Genomic DNA, 11,065 nt, shown 5'->3' on the forward strand with positions numbered 1-11,065 from the left:
CAGCCAATGATGTTGTCTTTGCTGTTCCACAACAACCTCAGTCTTCAAACCATAATCGCTCCAAATTTGCATTTAATGAGTCTGCTTTCTGTGATAAGAGGAACCGTTGGAAGGCAAATTGTCGTTTGTTGATAAGCAAGGGAAATCAGCAACAACAACAAACAAGATCACCTGCACAGTCCCAGCCTTCACTACATAACAAATCTTCTGGACAGTCTCAATTACGTACCTCGTATCCATCTTTTAGGCCACCACAATATGTTGCTATTGCACCTTCAGTTGAGAATGAGACAGATTTTACACCACGATCTGCCCTGGATCCCCAAATTGTTGAGCAGTTCAGAAAGTTCATTGTTGCCACACCAAATGCCATGTCAGCTTCCATTTCTCATTCAGTTCTGTCTTCATCCAACACTTCAAGTACTCCTCATCCTTGTGGATATTGGATTCTGATGCATTTCATCACATGTCACCATATTTTTCATCTTTTGCTTTGTTATCATCTTGTACTCCTTTGTCAATAGAGGGTGTTGGTTCTATTGTCACTCCTTATATATCTTCAACAGATGTCTATTACATTCTCACACTTGCTTTGAATCTTTCTTTGGTCAGTCATTTGTGTAAGTTTGGTAGTTAGGTCTTCTTTTCGTATTCATTTTGTTGTGTATAGGAAATTCGGTCTCAGTGGTTGATTGGCATATCCGTAGACTTAGGGAGCTTTATGTTTTGGAGAATCTACATGTTGATGATGTTGTTGCACCTAATTTCGATTTTTCGTCTTTTCTTTTAAACCCTTCATCGTCTATTGTTTATCTTTCGCATTCTCATTTGGGACATGTGTCAGCATCTCGTTTACAGTTTTTGGTTTCCATTGGTGTGTTGGGTTCTTTGAAAACTGATAATATTTCTGATTTTTGTGGTTGTAAACTAGGAAATTTTTTTGCTTTACCGTTTAATAAAAGTGTCACTCGTTTTGTTGCTCCTTTTGATATTATGCATTCTAATGTGTGGGGTCCATCTTCGATAACCTCTAAATCGGGAACTAACTATTATGTTTCATTCATTGATGATTACACTCGTTATACGTAGGTTTATTTAGAAAGCGCATGTCTGACTTTTTCACCATATATAGTGACTTCAGAGCTCTTTTCAAGACTCAACACTCTGCTGTCATTAAATATTTTCGGTGTGATTTAGGAGGGGAGTTTACCTCCACTGATTTAAACATTTATTGGCATCTGATGGCACTATGCATCAGTTATCTTATACAGACACTGTAACACCCGGTCCTTGTAGGAATATTTCATTTCATTATTGTAAAGTTAAGTGTTGGGAAGTTTGATCCTAAGCGGGGTACATGATAGTCTCCTACACGTCATGTAGGAGGAAACATGGATGTGAGACATAAATGATCTACGTAGGGAGTAGATAGAGCTATGCGAGGGGTAATGGCCCATAACCAAAACCTTAATTTTTGGGGTTATGAGCCCTATTTAAAGGGTCTAACCCCTTGAGGCCCTCTTCATGCTCAGCCTCTACCTCCTAAATTATCCACCTCGATACTCTAACCTTCTTGTGTGAAAGGATGCAACAATAATGGTATGCTGGTTAGAGTACTAGTAGGCTGGTTATCATCATGTAGAGTACCCTAGGGGTTGTATGTAGTCTTGTAAGATAGTCTGAGAACTCTTGATCTAGGCTTTCTTCACTGTTCCGCGTTTAGTTGTGGCTCTAGAGTATGATCATCTGTCCGGATGGCTATCTCACATCTGGTTACTTATGGTTATGCATTCCATGGAGGTTTTCCAGTAGCGGAGCAGTGTGCTGTGAGAGGTTAAGGCGGATAAGTGGTCTGTATTTATGTGCCTACTTGATCCTTGATTGTTTATATGTCAAGATATGGTGTCAGGTGAGGTTAAGGTGGTCATGTTGTGTGATGTAGGCGAAAATACCAGGTGTGTGACGACTGTAAGCAACATGCATGGAGGCTTGGGAGGAGCGATTAGGTTGAGGCTGCAGGCTAACAAACCCGAGGCATTCCACTCGGGGGATTGTGGGTCAGGGTATTCCAGTCCGATGACTGAGGACCCAATATGCATGCTTATATGTTTTTTGTGTGGGGTATTTTTTTTTGTGGGGGGGGGGGGGCTCACTAAGCTTTGTGCTTACCCATCTGTTATTGTTTTTCAGGTATTATCGGTTATCATGGGAATGCGAAGGCGTAACTGTACACATTCATCAGCAGACATGAAGACTTCGTGTTTGCTATAATAATCTGATTTCAAACAATGTATCATGGAACTATTGGTTTTTCCTAAGTTGTACTCTAAAAATGAGTAGTTTTATCTTAATTAAAAACGAAAATTTTGATGTTAGGATGGGTCGTTACATCCACGTTATGTTGAAGAAAAAAATGTATCACAATACCAACAACTTGGTAGCAAATGGAGTCAAATAAGTAAGTGATGCACAAAATTCAATGGTATTACACCCAACTTCAGGCGCAACAACATAACGGACCAACAAGTTTGATTTGTTCAGATCTGCAAAAGAACAATATCTGGTCGAAATGGGACATGTGTTCAAGCTCAAGAAAACATAGGAATTGGTGCGAGTAGATCCAAAGTGGATTAAAACTCATCATCCATCATAGGTAAAATCAAAGAAGTCTCGTAATTGGAGTTCGTTCGATGTTTCGGACGCACAAACTCACATTGACCTCAATGTCGACACTGATGACATTTGGATTACATCGAAGATATCTCCCCGCCGCGACGACCGGAAGGACGTGACAAAGCGAGGCGCGCTGCAGCGGAGGAACTGGAGACAAAATCCAGAGACATGGCAGAAATGAAAGCAAAGTTCGATGAAGACAAACTAATAAAAGAAAAAAAAATGAGTTGAAACGTCAGCACTTGGAGTTCCTTGAAAGGAAAGTGCGGGAGGAGAAGGAGAAAAGAGAGGGAGAACAAATGACAAATCAGTTATCAATTCTTCGAGATAGGTGTGAGGATTTGGCGCTCCGAGATCTCATAGTGCTACAAGTGATTAAAGAGCAGATTAGGAAAACTTATTTGGATGATTAGGTCTATGGTTATTTTAGGTTTAATTTAAATGTTCTGTTTTATTTTTAGTTTTTAAATGTTATGTTTTTTTAGTTTTTAAATATTATGTTTTTTTTTAAATATTATGTTTTACTTAAATATTATGCTTTATAAAAATATATTTGGATTTATAATTACAAAAAAAGAATTTCGAAAAAAATGATGACATGAAAATTAATGGGTGTTATAACATGTTATAATATGATGTCCATTTTTTTAATTAATGTTATAATACCATTGGTGATGTGATATGTAAGGTGACATCAAACTAGGGTTGACAATTCTCGACCCAACCCGTAACTCGACACTGACCCAATCCGAAAATAGACGGGTTTGGGTTGAGATTTTTGACCCGCCAACCCGTTTATCTCATGGGTTGGGTTGGGTTACTTGTTTGGGTTCGCGGGTCAACCCCCAATCTATATATATATATATATATATATATATATATATATATATATATATATATATATATATATATATATATATATATATATATAGAGGTAGTTACTTAGTTAGTTAGTTATTAATGGAATATGATTTCCTTACGTATTCGTATGTTGCTAATCTGTGTTTGCGGTGTCCTAATAAAATAAGAAAAAAAACACATGTTGTCATTTTTAGATACGCACGAGTCACGAACGAAGAACGCATCCACTTTATATGAATGTTTTCATTTTTCAATTTTATTTGGATGTTAATGACTTTATGAATTTATGTTGAAAACCTCTTTTTTTATGTTAATTATTATAATCACTTTATGACTTTATGTTGAAAAGACCTTAATTTTTAAAATGCGTTGCTTATTTATTAAACGGGTTATATGGATTGGGTTTGACCCACTAACTTGTACCTACGAACCCATATACTTAAACAAGTTATATGGGTTGGGTTGGGTTGAGGTTTCCAACTCACCAACATGTGACCTACCAACCTGCTGTCACACCCCAAAACCGGAACGGCGGAAACGTTCTGGGGTGGAGGACGTCATGTACAGTATCATAACAATGCATAATAGTAAAGACAAGCAACAACATCCATTGCATTAATATAATAATTGTAATACAAGCGTGTTCTGTATAGTTTGTAAGACACCCACAAGTATAATCAAAATAAAAGATGAGTCTTGTATGTGCTCCATCTTCTCAAAAGCTTCATCGGTACCTGTCTACTGATGACCTGAGAATACAAATTATTTTGAAAGAGTTTATCAGCATAAAGCTGGTGAGTTCATAAGTATTCAGTGTCATTGCTTGTATGAAAATGTTTGTAACAACTTAATGTAGTAACTGATTTCAAATGTTTGTAAATAGTATACTCCCTAGAAAATCCTATATTTTCCAATAAAAATGTAGTCTTTTTCCAAGACCCGATTGTTTGTATGTTTGTTCTTTCGTAATAATAAGAGTTTTCCCCAGTGAAACTATCAGTATGAAAATATAGTTTTAGTCTTCACTCATGAAAGGTGATTACAAAATAAGTGTATTAAGGGAAAATAATTTTTTTTCCTCAGCAGTGACACTGCTGGTCATAAAGTGATAAAATACAGACTCCAGGTAGTACTAAATGTACAGTACACCTCGGGGAGTCTAAGGTAATGAAAATGTAGACTCCAGGTAGTATTAAATGAACAATACACCTCGGAGAGTCTATTTTGCCTTTAATTCTTAATTGGTTCATTAAAGGTTTGAATGTGAACTCGTATGTAACCATGCTGATCGACGGCTGGATAACTGATGACCCTCCAGGTCATGTGTAGTGAGGTAACATTCTGTCACCCTTTGGCCTTTCGGCTGGGACTGTAGCTAGCAGTCGGGATGTAGGAGTGTCTGTCCCGTATAGATCTATACACATAATGCCCGCTCTCCCTCCAGGAGACTCTGGTTACAAAGTGATACCACGATGAAGTGTCGTATCGAGAAGTAGTATGTCACATTCGGTTTATAGTATTCAAAAGGTTGTATATTATGTCATAGTGTAGTGATGTTTTCTCTTTACTAGTATATAATATGTTTCTGTATAGTGTATAGTATGTTCTCTTGTATAGTGTATAGTATGTTTTGTTTCTCACTGTAGTACTCATGTAGCGACTCGTAAATGTACCGACTCTTGTATGTATCTTTGTAATAGTAGTAGCGAGTAGTAATCCCTTAACTATACCTATTATAGTTAAATAGTAATGTGGTTTGTATGCCTTTGTTACACAAAGGCATTGAACTGAAGTGAAAGCTTTTATATCTAACACACACACACACACACACACACATATATATATATATATATATATATATATATATATATGATATATAACTAAGAGTTCAACGACATTCGGACAAATAACGGAATACCCTAAGTCCACAACCAAACAAGGAACAGGAAGTAAGGTGAGCTATCAGTCCTAAGTCCTTCAAGTCTTACTTATATAAATATATTAGTGTAGATATGAGTTTGGAAACAGTTTTAGTATCTAAAAGTTTAATAAAAGGTTTGAAACGCTTGAAAACCATAATTTTGATAGTAACTTGAAAGTAGTAGTAAATCTTTCTGTTTGTTCTAGTCATTAATCACATGTGATTAAAGCAATAACTAGAATATTTCAACTTGTATTTCCCCCCATAAAAGCATTTAAAATCATTTCAAAGGTTGATTAAGGGGTATGAACTCACCTGTAGTGAATGGTTTGGATGGAAGTGCCGGACAGGATGCTAAGTGTCAAGTGAAGACTTGAACACACACACGGATCCTATTTAACATGTAATGACACATATATGTATCTAATTAGTCATTTAACAACTAATTAATCAAGTAAGGACACCCTAAAACATGGATAACACTTTGATTCAAGTGCTAGGAGTATTAAGGGGTTGCATCTAAAGAGAGTATGGCCTCACATTGGAGTTTACTGCTCATATGGTAACACCACATGAGTTTACGGTTTATGGTCATTTCCCCCATGAGTTTACGGCCGTAAACTCATGGTAATTAGTACCATTGTGTTTTAGGGTCTTACAAGTCAAGGTTAAGCATCCTATGATCAAGTCCAAGCCTTAGGAAGTAATAGTGGCACAATTGGCACCAACTTTTAGAGTTTACGGCCCATGGTCATAACCCCATGAGTTTACGGCCGTAAACTCATGTGTGCTTGCTTCCTTTGCTTGTTTAAGGTGCTATACTCCTCAAAGAAGTGATCTAGACTTGGTTCCAAGGCTTTAGAAGGGACTAGGGCTCACAATGGCCCCCTTATTAGGGTTTACGGTTCATGGACCAACTCCCATGGAGTTTACGGTTTTGGGTTTACGGTCCAAGTGAGTTTACGGCCGTAAACCCATGGTAACTCCTACCATTTCGTGGTTTAAGGTCTTTAGCTCATACATGCAAGGTTCTAGTCCAATATCCAAGCCCTAGAAGGTAATGGTGACACATATGCACCACCTTATGGTGTTTACGGTCCAAGGAGATTGCCTTGGCCGTAAACCCATGTGTTCTTGGGTATTCTTGATGTTTTTCAATGGTTTAACAAGCATTCTAAGTAAATAACTAGTTAGGAGGAGTGTACTTACTTATAGGAAGCTTGTAAGAGTGTTTAAGGTCCAAAAACACTAGTGTGTGTTCTTGGTGTTTTGAAGAACACTTGAAGATCTATGAAAAAGACAAGATTTCATGGATGAAATCATGTATAACTACTAGATGAAGTGTTATAACAACAAATCAAGAGAAGAAACACTTACATTTTTGGAAGTTTGGAAGAAATATGTTATGATACTTGAGAGAGAAATGTGGGTGTTCTTGAACTTGGAAGTGAGAAGTGAGGAAATGAGGAGTAAACTCATGCCTTAAGCATGGGTTCACGGCCAATAGGAGTTTACGGCCCAAACTCCCAAAGTTTGGCCGTAAACACCTTGTTATGGTGTGAAATGTTTATTTGCTACGCATCACTCCTAGAAGATACTTCCTTTTATTTGTTCGTTTGACGAATTTATTTAAAAAACAAACACCCAAACGGACTTTAAACCGGCTAAAATTTAGCAGAAATGAACTTGACTAATATTTGTATTGCTTGACTGCAGGGTTTGTAAAAATAGAAATTTCGGGTTGTCACATCATCCCCCCGTTAGAGGGAATTTCGTCCCGAAATTAGAGTTCAAGCAACTAAGTTATTACAAATAACTAAGTAAAAAGATGAGGATATTTAAGTTTCATTTGATCCTCGCGTTCCCATGCGAATGCCGGTCCTCGCTTGGCGTTCCAGCGAACCTTCACGATTGGAATGCGGCTTTGTTTCGTTCGCTTGACCTCTCGGTCCATAATCTCGACAGGTTCTTCCACAAAGTTGAGGCTTTCGTTGATCACAATCTTGTCGAGTGGGATTACAATAGTCTCGTCGGATAGACACTTTTTCAAGTTCGAGACGTGGAAGGTAGGATGTACATTACTAAGCTCGCGGGGTAAGTTGAGTTTGTAAACTACGGGGCCGATTCTAGCGAGAATCTCGAAAGGCCCTATGTATCTTGGGTTTAGCTTTCCACGCTTTCCGAAGCGTATCAAGCCCTTCCAGGGTGAGACTTTCAAAAGGACTCGGTCTCCCACCTGGAATTTCAAAGGTTTCCTCCGTTTGTCCGCATAGCTTTTCTGTCGGTCCCTAGAGGCTTTCAATCGTTCACGAATCTGAACGATTTTCTCTGTCGTTTCCCGAATGATCTCCGGACCCGTGAGAGTGCTGTCAGGAACTCGTTCTTTAGCTAACTGGGTGTCACCCACCTCGGCCCAGCACAGAGGGGACCTGCACTTCCGGCCATAGAGGGCTTCAAATGGAGCAACCTTGATGCTCGTGTGATAACTGTTGTTGTAGGGAAATTCGACAAGGGGTAAATGAGTATCCCATGTCCTTCCAAAGTCGATCACACAGGCTTGCAACATATCTTCTAAGGTTTGGATAGTTCTCTCACTTTGTCCGTCGGTCTGTGGATGGTAGGCTGTACTCATGTCCAGCCTCGTTCCTAAGGAGCTTTGTAGTGACTGCCAGAACCTCGAAGTGAATCTATTATCTCTATCTGAGATAATAGATATAGGAACACCATGCAGTCGTACGATCTCCCTAATGTATGTTCTTGTGAGTTTTTCCATCTTGTCAGTTTCCTTGATAGGCAGGAAGTGTGCGGATTTGGTCAATCTGTCGACGATGACCCAAATGGTATCAAGTCCACCCGTTGTCTTGGGCAACTTGGTTATGAAGTCCATAGTGATCCGCTCCCACTTCCATTCAGGTATCTCCGGTTGGTGGAGTAGACCTGATGGTTTCTGGTATTCGACCTTGACCTTGGCGCAAGTAAGGCATTTACTTACGAAGGTAGCGATCTTCGCTTTCATGTTAGGCCACCAGTATAACTTTTTAAGATCCAGATACATCTTATCTGAACCTGGGTGGACGAAATATCGAGTGTTGTGCGCTTCCTTCATGACCAAGTCTCTGAAGCCACCGTGTCTCGGTGTCCAGATCCGATCCATGAGATATAAGGCTCCATCACCCTTGGCTTCCAAGTTCTTATCCATTCCACGCAGGGATTCTCCCGCCACATTTTCAGGTTTTAAGGCTTCGAATTGAGCCTCCTTAATCTGTGCGGAAATATGCGAATGGATAGTCATGGTCAATGACTTGACTCTTTGGCCAGAATATTCTTTCCGACTTAGGGCGTCTGCTACCACGTTGGCTTTACCCGGGTGATAACGAATTTCGCATCCGTAGTCATTGAGTAGCTCTACCCACCGTCGTTGTCTCATATTGAGCTCCTTCTGGTTGAATATGTGTTGTAGGCTTTTGTGGTCTGTGAAGATAGTGCTCTTTGTACCATACAGGTAGTGTCTCCAGATTTTTAGGGCGAACACAACCGCTCCTAATTCGAGATCGTGTGTGGTGTAGTTGACCTCGTGTGTCTTCAGCTGTCTTGAGGCATAGGCGATGACCTTACCTCGTTGCATCAGAACACAGCCGAGCCCCTAGTTGGATGCATCGCAGTATACCACGAAGTCTTCTATCCCTTAGGGGAGGGATAGTATCGGTGCGGTGCATAAGGCTCGCTTCAGCGTTTGGAACGCCTTCTCTTGTTTCTCTTCCCAGTCAAAGGCCACGCCTTTCTGGGTCAACGTAGTGAGGGGTTTCGCAATTCGAGAGAAGTTCTGTATGAATCTGCGGTAGTAGCCAGCGAGGCCTAGAAATTGATGAATTTCTGTAGGCGTCTTTGGTGCTGACCAGTTCTCGATGGCTTTAATTTTGTAAGGGTCCACGTGGATTCCTTTTTCGCTAACCACGTGTCCTAAGAATTCGACTCTTCGGATCCAAAATTCGCATTTAGAGAACTTCGCATAAAGCTTCTCTGATCGTAAGGTTCCTAGGACTTGTCGTAAATGATCGCTATGTTCCTCCTTACTTCGGGAGTAGATAAGTATGTCATCGATGAAAACGATAACGAACTGATCTAAATAAGGACGACATACCCTATTCATTAAGTCCATGAATACTGCGGGCGCATTGGTCAATCCGAATGGCATCACTACGAACTCGTAGTGTCCGTAACGAGTTCGGAAGGCTGTCTTCGGAACGTCCTCCTCAAGCACTCGTAACTGGTGATACCCGGATCTTAGATCAATCTTAGAAAAGTAGCTCGCCCCTTTAGCTGGTCAAATAAATCGTCTATGCGAGGAAGAGGGTAACGATTCTTGACTGTAAGCTTGTTGAGCTCCCTGTAATCGATGCACATACGGAACGATCCGTCTTTCTTCTTCACGAATAAGACTGGTGCTCCCCGGGGTGAGAAGCTTGGTCTTATAAAGCCCTTGCTGAGCAGTTCGTTAAGTTGACCGGACAGTTCTTGCATCTCAGCAGGTGCTAGACGATAGGGCGATTTGGCTACGGGAGTCGCTCCTGGAATTAAGTCGATTCGGAACTCGATTTGACGTTGCGGGGGTAATCCTGGGAGTTCTTCAGGAAAGACGTCAGGAAAATCACATACTACGGGGAGGTCTTTTAGGTCTTTTGTTTTCCGGTTCGTATCGACAACGTGCGCCAGGAATGCACGATATTCCTTACGCAAGTACTTTTGGGCTTGAATACTTGAGATGATGTGAAGGCTCGTACTGGGCTTGCCTCCGTAGATCAACAAGGTTTCGTTATTCGGTAGGTTCAGGCGAACTACCTTTTAGAAGCACAGAATATCGGTACGATGGAGACTCAACCAGTCCATGCCCACAATGGCATCGAAACTCTTGATCGATACGGGTATGAGGTCGATTGGGAATGAATAGTTATCTAGCGTGAGGGTACAACCTATGTAAATCTCGTTAGAACTCTCTGTCTTGCCATTAGCCATTTCTACGACGAAGGTTTCTTTTAGTGTTTGCGGTGATTGTTTAAGTAAGTGTTTAAATTTTTGGTTTACGAAGCTCCTTTCTGCCCCACTATCGAATAGGATACAAGCATAAGAGTTATCGAGAAGGAACGTACCTGTGACTACTGTGGGGTCTGCCACAGCTTCATTGTGGCCAATAGCAAGTAATCTTCCTGCTCCTCCCGCATTCCCAGCTTTCGGACAGTTTCTTTTGAAGTGCCCTATCTCGCCGCACCTGTAGCAGGTCTGGCTGACTCCTACACCGGGGACCTGGGTGATGGGTTTGGGTGGTGTTCTGCAAAACCGGGAGGTATGGCCCTTCCGGTCGCAATTTATGCAGTGCATTTCCCGGCAGGGGGCGTTATGATGAAAGGAGCACTTGGTGTACTTGGGTAGGTTCCCTACATATGGTTTGGCTGGTACAGGGGCAGCAGGAGTAGTGGCAGCATGGACAGCCACCGCCTGTTGGTTCTTGGAAGAGGGTTGAGCTGATTTGCCCTTCTTCCGGTCCCAACGCTTCCTCTTGTTGTCAGTTGTTTTGGTTGGTGCAGGGGCAGTCATTGTGGTTGTTGTTGGAGT

This window comes from Lactuca virosa, chromosome 9 (assembly GCF_052849685.1).
Source record: "Lactuca virosa cultivar CGN04683 chromosome 9, Lactuca_virosa_CGN04683_v6, whole genome shotgun sequence".
Lineage (NCBI taxonomy): Eukaryota > Viridiplantae > Streptophyta > Magnoliopsida > Asterales > Asteraceae > Lactuca > Lactuca virosa.